Source organism: Pan troglodytes, chromosome 18 (genome assembly GCF_028858775.2).
Source record: "Pan troglodytes isolate AG18354 chromosome 18, NHGRI_mPanTro3-v2.0_pri, whole genome shotgun sequence".
Lineage (NCBI taxonomy): Eukaryota > Metazoa > Chordata > Mammalia > Primates > Hominidae > Pan > Pan troglodytes.
The window spans coordinates 50,051,258-50,063,801 of record NC_072416.2 but is presented as its reverse complement, the minus strand read 5'-3'; positions in this window follow the sequence as shown (position 1 = coordinate 50,063,801).

Sequence of the window (12,544 nt, the reverse complement as noted above, 5' to 3'; positions counted from 1 at the left end):
TAGAATGAAGTTCAAGGCAGTTCTATGTAGGGTTACACTGAATTCACCCTTTGCACAATGATTTAATGGGAGGATAAAGAGTAAATAGATCTCTACTAGATACTGTGCAGGATTCCAAGACCATCCAGAGACACCTTACCAAGGACTGGCAAGCTAGTGGAGGTAAGAGACACATACAAAGAGCTAAATCTTAACACCAGGAAGACTGTATCTTAGAAATGCAAAGAATAAGTTCAAAGTAAAAGAGATCTCTTCCAATTACGGAGACTGTGAAAGCTACATGAAAATAAAATGGTTCCTGAGCTAAACTTTGAAAAATAAATAGCATTTAGATATGGAGATGGGAGAATAATAATAATAACCACCACCATCATCATCACACCTATATATTAGATGGGGAAAATATACCTGTGTAACCACCACCCCCATTAAGATATAAGATATTTATTGCTTTCGTTTCCTTATGTCCCTATCCAAGTGAAACCTCATGACCCTTCACTCCAGAAAAACACTCTGATTTCTGTCACCATGAATCAGATTTGTACATTGTGCTGAGTGTTTACTTGCATTATCTCATTTGATCCTCATAAAAGCCCTTCAGTGTAAATAAAATGAATGGCTCCATTGTACAGATGAGAGGCCAGGCTTGGTTTAGTAAGTAATTTGCTCCAAATCGCATAGCTAGAATTTGGCAAAGCTGAAACTTGAACCCAAAGCTAATTTTAAAGCCCAGATTCTTATCTAATTCACAGAGAAAATAACATAAGCAAGATGAAGAAAACTATATACTATGTATGGACAATAGTAAGTAATTTGGTTATAGTATAAGGCATATGAGGAAAGTAAAGTTTAGCTAAAATGTTCTGGTCTTCTATGGGTCTCTCTTCCATCCAGAAGAAGTACTGTGTGTGTCTGTAACGCTCCCACTTATAATAACTCTGACCCTTAAACCTGCAGGCTTCAATCACCTTGTAGAAGATTTTTACATGTCAAATAGTGTTCTATTTATGAGGCACAGGATAACTCCCAGGTGGCCCTGTTAAATAATAAGTGTTGACTTCATAGTATTTGCTGTTATTTATACATATGCATGTACACATTTGTACAGAAATAAATACACATTGCACACATGGGCATCTGTGCTGAAGTATGCAGCCAAGTGTCAGCACATTATCAGATTTAAATTAGCTGCCTGACTCTATTAATAGCCCTGGTTTTCCAGTTTTTGAAATAAAAGATCCCAGAACAGCTGGGCTAAAATCTGAAACAGAATGGAAGAATACAACCCTGTAAGCAGTAGTAGTCTGTCGATAACTGCTAAATAAAGTTTGTTGCTTCATAGGTTTGTGCAGATGCCTATAAAACAACTCTTGAAATGCTAAGTGCTTTTTAAAAACAGCATCATCTTCAACCAGTGAAAGGGGTTGATTATGTCTTATCAATCATTTTGAAAACCTCACTGACATCCCATTAAAATTTGAAAGCAGGGCTAAATCCAGGAGCAGATAGCGTCCATGCAGGCCACATGGCTTCATGAAAGGGCAGCAAGAAGATTTCTACCCACTTATCAAAGTTTCTTTCCTGCCAGTTTATTATTTCTGGAATTCTACTATTCAACATTTGGACTTTTAAAATGCAATGCTGTCTTAGTTCATTTTGTGTTGCTATCAAGGAATACCTGAGGCTGGGTAATTTATAAAGAAAAATGGTTCTGTATGGCTGTATTAGAAGCAAGGCACCAGCATCTGCTTCTGGTGAGGACCTTGGGAAGCTTCCAATCATGGTAGAGGAGGAAGAGGAGCCGGTGTGTAGCATGGTGAGAGAGGGAGCAAGAGAGAGAGGAAAGGGATGCCATGCTCTTATAAACACTCAGCTCTCTCATGAACTAAAGAAGTAAGGATTCCCTCATTACCACAGGGACCACACCAAGTCATTAATGAGGGATCCACCCCCATGGCCCAAACACCTCCCATTATGTCCCATCTCTAACACTGGGGATCAAATTTCAATGTGATATTTGGAGGGGACAAATATCCAAACCATAACACAATTCAGTTCAATGTCCCTTCTACAATTTATCTCTTGACTCCCTAAGTACTACGTGCTCCTACCTCACTGCTTCCTGAACGTGTAGTACACGGTACTTTGCTCTGCCACTTAGTTCATGCTGTTGACTAACCTGTATGTCCTTCCTTCCTCTGACTGGCAAAATGCCAGTCACACTTTAAAGCTCATCTCAAAGCACCCCTCCCATGACATTCACAAGATCCTCCTCCACTGTCTCCCTACCCGCCTAGGCAGAATAAATCATGTCTGCCCTGGTCTTCCCATAGAACTGTATTTTTTTTCTTTTCTTTTTTTTTTTTTTTTTTTGAGATGGAATCTCACTCTGTTGCCAGGCTGGAGTGCCGAGGTGCTATCTTGGCTCACTGCAACCTCCGCCTCCTGGGTTCAAGCGATTCCCCTGCCTCAGCCTCCCGAGTAGCTGGGACTACAGGCACGTGCCACCATGCCTGGCTCATTTTCTTTCTTTTTTTTTTTTTTTTTTTTTGTATTTTAGTAGAGATGGGGTTTCACTATGAGGGCCAGGATGGTCTCGATCTCCTGACCTCGTGATCCGCCCATCTCAGCCTCCCAAAGTGCTGGGATTGCAGGCGAGAGCCACCGTGCCTGGCCAGAACTGCTCTTGAACTATGGTGACAAGTGTCACATCTTTTCATGGCATACATCTCTTGCTAGAGTGAGAGCTCATATCTACTATGGCCTTAAAGAGTGACCCTGGGGCTAGGAATATTGGTTTTACCTGGGAGACAGAATATCAGCATTTCAGGCGCTTTCTAGATCTTCTGTATCAGAAACTCATTTTGCTAATATCCCAAGGTGGATTCATATAGACAGTAACATTTGAGAGAGCTGTCCTAGAGGACAAAGAACATGGCTTAGTGATCCTGTTCTCCATCACAGCACCAAGCAGGCTATGTATTCATTCAACAAATAGATGCAAGGGACCACATGCTAGACATTGTATTAAGAGCCAATGATTAAAAGATGACCAGGACATGAAGCACATAAAATTATAGTTACACTTTCAGTTAGAGGTTAGAATTCCATAGATGAAGTAAGAAAAGGCCAAGTCAATTGAAAGCTTTGAAAAGGCTTTATGAGTCTGAGAAACACAAAACTGGAAATTATTCAATAGGTTCCTTTACTGTGGGACATCTCAGAGCACTTGAATGCATTTGCGTCTTGTGACTCTACAATGTGTGTGATGCCTCAAACTTATTTAATCATAAAAGGTATTTATACTTTTATTTACTTACTTACTTAGGCATGGCCAATCTTGTGGGACTGTTTTTCAAAACATACATTGGAAATCACTAGTCTACTCCCACATGTTTGGATTTCATTTTGTTTGGCCTGGTGACAGTATTTGTAATGTCTCCCATAGTGAATGAAGTATTGAACACCTAACATTTTTCTCAACCAAGTTGTAAACTCTTTAAGAAGAAGGGAGAATATCTTATACTTATTTGTTTTTCTACTCCAGCTTTCACATTGCTACTCAATCAGACTTTGCTGAAGGTTGTCCTGTGTCTGCCTTACAATCAAGCAAAGCATGAAGCCATGGTGGATTCTTGATTGAGAACAAACTACGGGGTTTAACATAGTAAGGAAGACACTCGAATGGGGGTTGTAATCCTGGCTCAGGTCCTAGCTGTGTTGATTTTGAGCTGGTCACTTACCCTCTCTAGGCCCTAACATTTATTTCATGTGCCAAGCATGGCTACTGTGTGACCAGGTTCTATGGTGTCAGGATCTGCAAGTTTACAAGTCTTCAATAGATATGAGGCCAGGTGCGGTGGCTCACGCCTGTGCGGATCACCCTAGGTCAGGAGTTCGAGACCAGCCTGGTCAACATGGCGAATTCGTGTCTCTAGTAAAAATACAAAAATTAGCTGGGTGTGGTGGTGGGTGCTTGTAATCTCAGCTACTCAGAAGGCTGAGGCAGGGAGAATCACTTGAATTTGGGAGATGGAGGTTGCAGTGAGCCAAGATCGTACCATTGAACTCCAGCCTGGGCAACAGAGTGAGACTCAGTCTCAAAAAAAAAAAAAAAAAAAAAAAAAAAGATATGGATACAGATAGAGAGGTTAGAATTGAATTTTATGGAAAATTCTGTACTCTGCTTTTCTGAAAATAGTGTTTGAAAATTAGAACCAATATTTTAGGATGATTTATATGAGAGCCATTCCAGAGGCTATAAGATGCATACAACATCTTCTAGAGAGAGATTTTTCAGGCCTGATATTATTTTATCTGTAAAATGGGAATAATAACTTTGGTTTCCCTTTATCATTATTCATTTGGAACTTCAATAAATCTGAGAAGATTTAGCCTTACTAATTTTAAAAGTAGCTATTAAAATATAAAATTAAACTATAACCACAACAACAAAATGTTGAACATGCATTGAATTCTAAAGTATTATTAACACAAGACTAAAAAATAATACCATATACTTATTTAGCATTGGTCTTCCAAGCTGTTTAAAGCACTTCACCTTGGTTACCTGAAATATTAATATCCTCATTTTATGGGTGGAGGAACAGAAGTGAAGATGTGAGCTAGCTCACTGAAATACCACCGATGTCCTATTCAGAGCTGGGCATTGTCCCTGGGTCTCATGCTCCCCAGTCTGGCCTTTTACCCACCAAGAGATATGCAAAAGAATTTTCATTTTGACCTTCAGCCTGGTTGATAACAGCTGTCTTCCCCCGTGAAATATGTGTATATGCACTGTGAGTTGCATATTTATATGATTTCCTGAAACCTGCAGATAAACAATGATCATTGGAAATGGCCGGTGTGCTTTGGCAGATTTGAAATACTGTAGCACTTAACTAAGTCCGAATGCTTCTCATGATAAGCATCCTTCACTTACCCGAAATCGAGGGCCATGATTAACTGGAAATTGGCTGGTATTAATTATGAGGCATGCCCCATAAATCTCTCTGCTGATGGGACCCTGGGCAGGTCTGAAACCAGACTAGGTCTTCGGGGGAATTGAGTTGGGAACACGCAGGAGAGCCTGGTACTCTCCTTCTCAGTCCATATCTGCCTCCTAGTTCCTGGCAGCCCCGATTGCATGTATTTCAACCTCCATTTCCATCTCGGTGAGGTTATGTCCAATGTGATTGTACCTTCCCCTGGCAGGGCTCACCCACCAACCTTGCTCGTTTATCTCCCCCTTGGCCTCCAACATCAGAGTACTTGTAGAGCCTTATAATGTGCTAAACATTAATATTCACTAACTTGCTCCAGGGAGCTATGCTTCACCGAGCGCATTTTCACCTGAAAGGAGTTGTTTAATATAAACATTTGGTTAATATTCTGTACATTTGAAAGTATTTTATCAGCATTGGTGTAGGACCAAAAGTCATTTAAATTCAATGGGAACTGATTATGCGCCAAGAACCAGTCCTTTGCAAAAGAGTGTGTTTCCCCCCTAATATAATGTATAAATTATCAAACTCACTTACACGGTTGATGGGAACACTTTGTGGACAAACCTGCAGGCCTGCATTTCTTCTGACTGAGTATTCATCAACTCTGATGCTGGTGTTAAATGGGGAAAAATATTATACAATATTGCTTTTAAAACTGTCTAAATATAATTATCAACATCTCTGGAGTGATAATAATTATCAACATCTCTGGAGTGATAATAATTATCATAACAAGACTTCATCAGAGGAAGCACATGGTTTGACGAGGATCCTCTAATCTCAAGTTACTGCCACCTCACAGAAGAAGGATGCAATAACATTTCTCTTCTTCTTTACCTCTCTAAAGAACCCTAGCTCTCGGAACTGTCTTTTGGTCAATTTTTCTTTACATGTGTCTCTGTGACACTCATTACCCCAAAGAATTGTTAGGTACACAAACAAGCAGATCCAATAAGGGTTGGAATAGATAAATGAAAACTACATTCTTATGTGTCTACTGAGATTTATTTGAATTACATTCCAAATTTTTAGTTAAAGTTTTCACAAGAAGTGAAAACTATCACAAGAAGTATTCACTATCAGGTCCATAACAGAGGCCCATATGACAATTTGGTGCTAATACGACCCTTGGAATAGGTGGGGCTGCACAGCAACTTCTGCTCTCTTCTCTTTTTGCTATGGAATCAGTTGACTTGAAGCTGAACATATGGTCCCTGTTGGATACTGATTTTTCTTTCAACTTTTTTTTTTAAACTGGAAAATATAACTTACTGGAGAGTAAATTGAAATATGTATATGTGTATATATATATACATATATATATATATACACACACACACACACACACACATATATTTCTTCTTCAAGAGCTTACGATCTGGTTGATAAGAACAGTTAGATGTCCAATACTTCATTCACTATGGCAGACAATACAAATACTGTCGCCAGACCAAACAAAATGAAATCCAGATATAAATTTATACGTACACATAACAAATAAAAATCTATGTGGCCACCAACTGCCTACTCTTCTTGATAGCAACTCTCTCCCTACCCTATCAAGTTTACTATGTCCTTAAGTGTAACTGGAGTTTGTTCATTTTCAATGATGATAAATGGATTTTTGGGCCAATTGTCAATAATACTGATAGGCATTTGGGAAATTTCTGTTTGGGGCTATTACAAGCTATGGTGCTGGGAGCATCCTCATTGGTGTAAATAGACAGTTGTACACACACCTTAGGGTATAATTGTTAGGTAAGAATTTTTGCATTTCTTTAATTTTATTGGATAATGCGCAACTGTTTTCCAAAGTGTCGGCTGCAACCTTTATTCCTACCAGCAGCATATGAGAGCTCTGAATTCCCCACATCTTTAGTAATACTTGATGTTGCTGAACTTTTAAATTTGAGCCAAACTGGTGGGTGCATAGTGGTATCCTTCTATAGTTTTAATTTGCATTTCTCTGGATATGGATAAGATTAAACACATTTTTGATTTATTGAGATATGGATATGGATATTAAGATATGTTGAGATATGTATGTGGATAAGATTAAACACATTTTGACTGTTGGGAATTCTTTGGTAATGTGTCTCTTCAAGCCATTTGCCCATATGTGGAGTGGGCTGTCTGGTTGATTTGGTGACCTGATAAAAGAATGACAGCCCTGTTATTGTGTATATGTACAAAGTGCTCAGCGTTGCCATCTGCAACTTTTACACAATTTAACCATGGTAAAGACAAAACCATTATTAGTGTAGATTGCCTAGCTTAAGTCTGCTAGCTTGGATATTCTTACAGGTTTCCATAGTAAAGAAAATAGGAATTACTGAAGAGCGCCATTGGGGCCATATCTCAACATCAAAAGTCCTTTGCTTGCAGTTGGAAGGGCTCTGACTCCCTCAAGGATCATTTAGATTGTTGTAGCAAGGATTTAATAATGCATACCATAAAGTTCCAGAAAAAAATAAATTTCTCTATCAGTGAATAGCCAACTTACTCACAGGACCTTGGAAGTATACCAAAAAGTAATCTCTTGAATACTAAAAACACTCATTAGTGCTCTGACAGTGGGAATATTGGCATCCTAATTGGCAACATAACCACATACATGATAGTCACAATGAGTCAGACCATGAAACACTCAGCCTGGAATTATTTATGGAGAGAGAGAGTTGGGCAAGAATATGCCCAACTCACCCTCTGAGATGCTGCTTCAAATGGTCCAGACAGTTTCAAACTCTAGAATTCTTCCAGGACTTATCCCCTACAGGTAAAAGCTTATTGATTCTATTGGTGATCCTAGAATTCACACATTCCCTCTGTGTGTCTCAAGTTCCAGCTCTCTAAGGTCATTGGCGACTCCAGTTGCCTCATCCTCCCCCAAAGAATGTGTCTCTTCTTGACTACAAATCTTTTAAAAAATCGCTTCATAGGCCATGTTTTAACTTATAGAGGACTGTATCTGAGTTAGATGCTGATTGGGATACTGGAGTAGTGGCTTCCATGTAAAAATCTTTTGCAAATATGTTGCATAAAGGACATGGCTATGGCATGTATTCACTGTCAGGCCCGGAACAGAAGCTTATATGACAACTTGGTCCTAATAGGACCCTTGGAATAGGTGAGGCTGCACAGCTCCTTCTTTTCTCTTTTCTTTTTGTGATGGAGTCAGTTGGCTTGAAGCTGAACATATGGCAACTGCTGTCATATCACAGAAACCATTCCCTCTGCCATGGCAACCAAAGAATCAATGCACACTAAGTAAGAGCTTGGGCTTACTCAATAAACACACAATGGCACAAAGCATAGACATTTTGTTTGTTTGTTTTTAGAAGCATTTAGAATAGCTATAGATAATTAATATGTTTCTTTAAACACATTTCTCAAGTCTTTCTGTTAAGAGAGATACTTGGAATTTATGTATCTTGTTCTACTTCATTTCTGAAGCAATTTCTTAATGGAAACACATTTCATTTCCAAATTCAGGGATATTATTCATCCCTGAGTTCACTGGATTCAATTCTGTTTTCTCCCAAAGATCTTTGAAATTAATTCACCAATATGTTGTTGCTAAATTCGATACCCAAGGAATAGCACAGGGATCAGAAGAACTGTCCTGATGCATCTAATAGCTATAAACTAAATAATTTGGCTCAGGAGTGATGAGAATATCAGAGGCATGCATTCTGCTTAGTATTTTAAGGGTATGTGTTTAGTTTTGCTCCCGTGCCCATCTTGGTGCATTCTTTCCTTGCTCAGTTCCGAAGGATAATTGCAACCTATTGTCTATACCAAAGTAGTTCTATTACATAAAGGGTTGGAGGGGGAAGAAATATAAGGGGGGAAATTTCTGTGAGAAAGCATTGCCAGGGGCTGTTTCTTCAGGGTTTACATAGCCTCATTCCAAGAAAAAACAAGCCAAAGTGTTGAAAGGAGCTATAACTGGGACTAGGAGGCATAAAAGTTTGGTATCCACTTCTGTCTTACTTTCTTTGTCTCCAGCCCCTCAGACAGAGCTGGGTAGTAGAGACTGTGGTGCAAAGGGCCTTTCTGGATGAAATCCATGTTTCTTTAACCCTCGGCAGTGTGCTGTTTTCTCTGTGCATGCTCACCCGTTAGCATTTTAATCTAGCTTCATATGGCACTATTCTGCAGATGGATTTGCTTTCTTGCCTTTGTTTGTTGTATGAGTGAGAAACATGAGGGCATTTTCATGATTGGGAAAATGCCACGAAGTTGTAAAAATCAGGTGACTTCTTCTTGCCAAGCCCCAAGGAATGGGAAAGCAGAAATTACTCCAACGAGGACTGCAAATGTTCTCAATATTAAAATGCTCAGGAGACTTGATCTGATCAAATGAGAAGATCTAGTGGAGGCCTACAGACTCAGACATGACCCTGAATTTCTCTATCTGCTAAATGGGATGTGGCTCATCCGACTCTTCAGGAAGTCATTCAATGAATCCTTTCTTTAATATGGGCACCTCCTTCTTTCTGTGGCTTCTAAGCAGCACTGGGAAATAAGATACACATTTACCTATTGCTTTGGTGGCATAATGGTGAGTCGATAGACTGTTCACTCTTATAAAACTTTTTCAAACATTGAAGGGTTTCTGTTTTATGACTTCATCACTCTTTGAGGTCTGTACATTTTTACATTTACCTGGTATTTCCCAAGAAATCGTGTATGGGTTGGGTCTATAAGTAAACAACCTCCCAATGGGAGACTTTAAGTAGAAAAAATGACCGTTTGGGGGATGAGAAGCAAAGAAACTGTTGATGAAAGGAGTCAAACTCTGTCAAATATTTTTAGAGATTTATTCTGAGCCAAATATGAGCCAAATATGCTCATGGCCCGTGACACAGTCCTCAGGAGGTCCTGAGAACATGTGCCCAAGGTGGTCGTTGTAAAGCTTGGTTTTATATATTTTAGGGAGGCATGAGACATCAAATACATTTAAGAAATACATTGGTTTTGTTCAGAAAGGTGGGAAAAAATGTGGAGGCTTCTAGGCTATAGGTAAATTTAAACATTTTCTGGTTGACAATTGGTTGAGTTTATCTGAAGATCTGGAATCAAAGGAAATGTTCAGGTTAAGATAAAGGACTGTGGAAACCAAGTTTTATTGTGCGGAGGAAGCTCTCAGATAGCAGACTTCAGAGAGGGCAGGTTGTAAAATGTTTCTTATCGGACCTAAAAGGGTGCCTGGCTCTTAGTTGATTGTCTCCTGGATCTGGAAAGGAAGGGGAAAAAAAACAAAGGGGAAAAGGGATTCTCTAGAGAATGTGGATTTTTCCTACGAGAGACTTTGCAGGACAATTTCAAGGTATGGCAAGGAAATATATTTCGGCATAAAACATTTTGATTTTCTTCCTTGTTATGCCAGAGTCAGATTGGAAAGTAAATTACAATATACAGGGTTAAATAAAACCCATCTGATGAGAATTCATGGTTTGTAGGGCATGACTCCCCAGACCCCTTAGATAGGAATTTGGGCAAGATAAAAAAAAAAATCAGAGCTTAGTCCTCAAAACAATCTTATAAAGGTCATCTCTTTTCTATACAGTGTATATTCCTAAGCATTTGTATTTTGTTTTAATGTTTGTTGAGATGTCTTCAGGTGATGTGTACAGTCTAAGTCATGAATAACAAGTACTTGTTCAACATACTTCCATTCACCATCCAGAGTTCATGAAAGACATAGCTAATCAAGCACAACACTCTTTCCTGCTGAACCACAACACAGTCTCAGAATATTTCTCAAGGTGACACTGCATGCAGACTCTATCAGTTGATCAGAGTTGCAATGCAAGATAAGATAACCTGCCCTCCTAGGTCTGGGCTCAGCCAGTGATGTGGTTCCTCTTCTTAGGATGAGTGGCCAGATATAGAAGAAAACCTTAGTCTGAAAGTTATAAATATTCAACTTTTCCTGCAGCTCCCTCCTCCTTCTGCTTCTAGTGAAGCATTCCAGATACAGCAGGGACACCTTTGGCAGGCAAACACAGTTTCATCTGTCTCATTCCAGGCCACCACCTCCCTTATGTCCTTATGCCTTCTCTCTGCATTCCTCAAGGATTTGAGTTGCTTTCTCATGGTGCATCCTCTAATCCCTAATAAAGTTCTGGGTCCACAGCCATGGTAGGCAGAATTTTGATATGCCTCTCACAATTCTTGCCCCCCTAGTGTTCGCGCTGTTTACTCTCATGATTAGGTTGCATACTATGATAAAGGTGAAGGGATTCTGTGGACGTAATTAAGGTCCCAGAGAAGTTGATTTTGAGTTAATCACAAGAAAGATTATCATGGATGGGTCTCATCTAATCAAATGAGTTCTTCAAAGGCCAGGACATTTATAAAGAAAGAAACAGAAATTCTGCTTGTCTTGAAGGATTAAACAGTCACATGCTAAACTACCTGTGCAAAGGGCCAAGTGACAAGAGCCTGAGAGCAACCTCTAGCTGCTGAGAGAAGTCCCTGGCCAACAACTAGCAAGAAAATGGAAACCTCAGTCATACAGTCACAAGAAAATAAATTCTTCCAACAATCTGGGGGAGCTTGGTGGTGGACATTTATCTGGTTGGTCTCCAGATGATTATGTAAATGACCAACATCTTGTTTTCAGCTTTGTGGGTACCCAGCTAAAACATGTCAGGCTCCTGACCCACAAAACCTGTGAGATAATGAATTTATGGTGTTAAACCACTAAGTTTGTAGTCATTCATTATGTAGTAACAGAAAATGAAGGCACTAGATACAGAATTATCTACCTGACCCTTTCTATTGCCTCTCAAAACCAGTAAATGGTTTCTTTTGAGTGTCTTACTGTTTTTTCCTATAGGAAAATTAGCATAGTATAAGAACATGAACCAAACAGTGATAATATTGGGGGAATTAAAGAAATTTCACAAGCTCTTATGTCACAACACTTATTTCTAGTCCATGTGAAGACTAGAGATGGGATCATCCCTCCCACTCTTCTTCATTCCCCTGAGACAGACACTGCTAGTCCAAAGATGGAATGGGTGAAATCCCTGCCTTAGAAAATACCCAGTGGTAATGTAAGGTGAGACTTGTCTTAGAGGAAATCTTAACAGCCTCCAAGCCCTCCTTGGTGAATTCTCTTATTTGCAAGTGTTAAAGTGATTTACCCTGCCTTTTATTCCACTCTCTGCTACTTTCTATGTATACCTTATCTCCCTCATGAAGGGGCACTGCTTTCTTCAAGGCATTTAGTAAGAAATGAACATTATTAATCATTTACAGTTTGAAAAGCTCCAGACAAGAGTCTGTTTTATCACTGTGTCATTCATTGCTTGGGGTAGCCAAGTTTAACATAAATAACTATCACAGAATTTCTTACAATGGATCAAATGGATCCTCTCCCTTTTTTTGGAAAAGCCTTTTTGAGTTATTTTTATTTGGGACTTTCATTAACTTATACTCTAAATTGGGGAATGATAATATAATAATTTTACCTACTTCATAAGGTTTTTGTGAAGATTCAATGAGTAAATACATGAGAAGTTCTT